Source organism: Hemibagrus wyckioides, linkage group LG03, assembly GCF_019097595.1.
Source record: "Hemibagrus wyckioides isolate EC202008001 linkage group LG03, SWU_Hwy_1.0, whole genome shotgun sequence".
NCBI classification, from domain to species: Eukaryota; Metazoa; Chordata; class Actinopteri; order Siluriformes; family Bagridae; genus Hemibagrus; species Hemibagrus wyckioides.
Window position 1 is genome coordinate 6,872,722 of NC_080712.1, and position 4,924 is coordinate 6,877,645.

The following is a 4,924-nucleotide window of genomic DNA, read 5'->3' on the forward strand; positions in this document are numbered from 1 at the left end:
GAATGTTTTGATGAGGATGAGAATGAAGTAACTCATAAGTTAAGGCCTTCAGACTCACCACATCTCAACAGAATTTTGGAGTGAGGTGTTAGACAGCGCTCACGTACATCATCGTAACTGAGTAAAAATCTTGAGATTGTGAAAAGAAGATCGTTTATCATTAAAGTACGCTTCCAGAGCCGTATACTGTACAATCTCTGATAAGATAAGGTGTTTTAAAGTGGCTTATAGAAGCTCAGCATCTTAATAATTCTGTTTGTTTTTCCTTTAATTTGTCCTCTGTGATATTTTTCATAAACCTGCATCCTGACCAAAAGGAAAGGTCATCATATCTTTCATAGATTTGACGCATAAAGCCATTTATGACCCACTGAAATAAAAGCTGACACGAACGTGGCATAACCCATCCTTAGGAGAACGTCTCGAAAGATACAGAGCCGCTTGGTTTAATATTTTAATGCGTTTCATTATGACAGGATCGGCTCGATAACCTTCTGTGACGCGCAGGCAATTGTCAGCAAATGAATGAGATTACATGACAGGCGCCGAATGACGGCGCAACCCACCGCGCAGCCTTCCCCACCACTTATCTGATGGTAGCCTAGCAACAGAGCCCTGACCTGGCATTGACCTCCACCCGATAAGGTCAACACCTGAAGACTCTGCCATTGGTGGAGTGTTGGAGGAGGGGGGGAGGAGGAGCTTGAGAGAGGGCGGGGGAGGAAAAAAAATGGGGAAACAAAGGGATATGGAGAGCAAGAGAGAGAGAGAGAGAGAGAGGGAGAGAGAGAGAGAGAGATGAAATCAGTTTAGAGACAAAACCATAGACAGACAAAGGCTTGAAGCAGGGTTGCAATTACCCACAAGCTCTGTCGCTTCTGCTTCATACTGTACTGAAAATCTGAGGGGAAAAAATCTGAGCTGGACTTCAATATACTACATAAATATTCCACACAGACCCAGATTTCCTTTTTTCATCTCACTATCCATCGTTACTCTACACTTTCAGCTTTAACACAGAGCCTATTAACAATAGCATTGGATTTTAAGCACAGTTCTTTGAGATTATTCACAATATATCCAACAGGCTACTGTATTGAAGCGTAACTGTTCCTACAGATGTGCACTTTTCCAATACGGAGCTTTCTTCCTGAACATAATGAAAGAAAGCTGATAGAAATGGAAGGTCAAGACCGGAGAAAAAGGGAATTGTTTTTAAAAATGGACCTCAGAAAGATTCGCTTAGACACCTGAGGATCTCCTAAATCTGAATCAGTGCACACTGGATTGATACACACACACACACACACACACAGTTTAATATAAAATAATTCAAATTGACCCCATTTTTTCCCCTAATCCCAAATGTTTATTATTAGCATGTTTGTTTTTTATTTTTTGGGACTAGTACGTTAATCTGTAGCATGTCAGAGTCATCATACACTCGCTTCGAGTATCTCAGACATGTTTTTTTATGTATGAAAAATGACACATTATTTAATATAAAAATGCACAAAAAGGATGTCAGTGAGCTAAAGTGTCTTCAGACGTGTATTCAAACCGAATCGTTTCCTGTCTCAGCACTCGCTATAGCTTTGTAGATAGATAGATTAGATAGATAGATAGATAGATAGATAGATAGATAGATAGATAGATAGATAGATAGATAGATAGATAGATAGATAGATAGATAGATAAATTTGAATTATTTTTCCCTTTTATATTAAACTGTGTGTATACACCGATCAGGCATAACATTATGACAACCTGCCTAATATTGTGTTGGTCCCCCTTTTGCTGCCAAAACAGCCCTGACCCGTCCTGCACTGTGTATTCTGACAACTTTCTATAACCAGCATTAACTTCTTCAGCAATTTGAGCAACAGTAGCTCGTCTGTTGGATCGGATCACACGGGCCAGCCTTCTCTCCCCACGTGCATCAATGAGCCTTGACCGTCCATGACCCTGTCACCGGTTTACCACTGTTCATTCCTTGGACCACGTTTGATAGATACTGACCACTGCAGACCGGGAACACCCCACAAGAGCTGCAGTTTTGGAGACGCTCTGATCCAGTGGACTAGCCATCACAATTTGGCCCTTCGTCAAACTCACTCAAATCCTTACACTTGCCCGTTTTTCCTGCTTCTAACACATAAACATTGAGGACAAAATGCTGACTTGCTGCCTAATATATCCCACCCACTAACAGGTGCCATGATGAGGAGATCATCAGTCTTATTTCACTTCAGTACTCATAATGTTATATGTATATGTGTGCGTGTGTGTGTGTGTGTGTATCAATCCAGTGTGCACTGATTCAGATTTAGGAGATCCTCAGGTGTCTAAGCGAATCTTTCTGAGGTCCATTTTTAAAAACAATTCCCTTTTTTCCCGGTCTTGACCTTCCGTTTCTATCAGCTTTCTTTCATTATGTTCAGAAAGAAAGCTCCGTATTGGAAAAGTGCACATCTGTAGGAACAGTTATGCTTTATATACAACATAAGTAAATACAATATATGTGCTTGTAAAGAACTATAAAAACTATGAACATGAATAAAATGTACAGCACAGAAAATTTTGCCCATTCCACTACACAACTTCACTTTACCTTAGAATATAATTATTATAATTATTATTATTATTATTACATTGCCTAGCACATTTTTTTGTACTTTTTGTATATCTAGAATATTTCATCTTCATCTTCATCATCATCATTGTCTCCCGCTTATCCGGAGCCGGGTCTTGGGGGCAGCAGATCAAATCTTTATCTTATCTTATCTTATCTTATCTTATCTTATCTTATCTTATCTTATCTTATCTTATCTTATCTTATCTTATCATACTTGCAATTTTTTGTATTAGTGTGTCAATCTAAGTAACATCACATGCTTAAAACAAATTAATCCTTTAAAGTGTTTAAAAAATAAATATTTTAGTCATTCACTCCGCACTGTAACCTGGACACAGTGGAATATCGGAAAATTGGAATACACCATGAGTTCGATGTTCAACAGGAAGTTGCACCATCTGAATTTCTGGAAGATTATGAGAAGAAGAAAAGGTCTCTAACTGTTTTGCTTTATTTGTGTTGATCCATTGTCTTTGTTTGTGTTGATTTTTGACATGAGCCGAGTCAAAAATGAGGTCAAAAGACAATACCAAGACAAACAAAATAAAAGAAGTGAAAAAAACCCTGCTGACATTGAGATCAGCCGATGATCCGCGGCCTTGCAGCTGGAACCACTGTCAGAGCTGCTGTTACAGAGCATTAATCAACAACACAAGGTTTTTTTAATTGTCAGGGAGTAATATATAATATATAAGTGAATGCTATGTTACATCATGAACAATTCTCTTCCATTACAATTATTTTAAAAAATGAATTCCTAGAAATACAATTGTTGTGTGCCAGAATAAGTCATAAACTCTTCCATGCTTCAAGGTTGATCATTATGTACACTATTAATATGCATTTAAAAAAAAAAGAAAGAAAGAAATATATATATATATATATAGAGTATATTTGAGTAGGTTTAATGACCTTCTAAATGAAATATATAAATCACAGTCAGTTCTGATGAATGTGCTGAACTATGACCTTTACCTTTATGGAGCATAATAATAACTTCTTGTTAACAGTATATGAAATGATTTTTATGCCATATTAAAACTACTGCTGAGAAAAGATCAATTAAATAATCAATCAATCAATCAATAGGAGGTGAAAGAATTTAATATATTCAGCATTTACTGGTGAATTCTGTCTTTGCAGCGCAGAAGTGACCGAAAGCTGTTCATTAAAAAAGCAAAAATCATTAAAAAATATTATATAATTATTTATTTTATATATTATTATTTATTTTATTAATATTATATAATTATTAATTGTATTAAAGTATTAAGTATTAAATTGTTAAAAAATAATATATAAATATTATATATTATAAAAATATCTAAAATCTATTACATTTTATTATATTTTTCTGAATGACTTTTTTATATATTATATTATATTATATTATATTATATTATATTATATTATATTATATTATATATAACTCAGAATGTTCATTGTTAATTTTTAAAAATATATTATCTAAGAATTGTAATGTAGTCTGCTGTTCTATAGTGTTATATTTTAATATAATTTTAATTTAATATATTTGTTTAATATTTTACATATATACAATACTTTAGAACAGCAGACTACATTAAAATCCTTAGATAATATATTTTTATATACAATATAATATAATATATATGATTTTTTGTGACATTTTGCTGAATAATTGGGTAACCAAAAATTAATTTTTCATTTTCATTTTTCATTTCTTTTGTGATATTTTATCACATTTTCTTTGTTATATACAGTACACCTGAATTAATTTGACAGAACTCTCTTTTCCCTCTGTGCTGTCCTGTCCTGTTAGCTCAGTGATTATTATTTTTGATGTCCAGGTCATCTCACACAGCCTCTAACACAGGCATGCAGCAGCGCTGAAACCCTGAATGACTCTGCAAGCTGAAGGTCAAAAGTCACAGTAAGGGTCAGTCACGATCGTCACACTTTCCATGGCGTGAGTAGTGGAGGAAATCCGCCTGTACAGTCATCGCTCTGTACACGGTATTGTCTTTATGAGAGGGCCAGCTCTCATTTTTCCAATTCTTATGTGACGTATGAACCGAAACTGATCATGGATCAGATGCAAAGTCGTTCCGTATGTTTGTGTGTGTGTGTGTGTGTGTGTGAGTATGATGTGTGCACTTAGTGTAAAAGGCCAAAGGGTAAATTTAAGGCAGGGTTGGATGGGAGGGCTTCAGCTGCTTCTGTCACACTGCTGGATGAAGAGAAAGAGTGAGACAGGTGGCGTGCCAGGACGAGGCTGGCACCGGCTGCCCGCTGTATTTGTCCTGACTC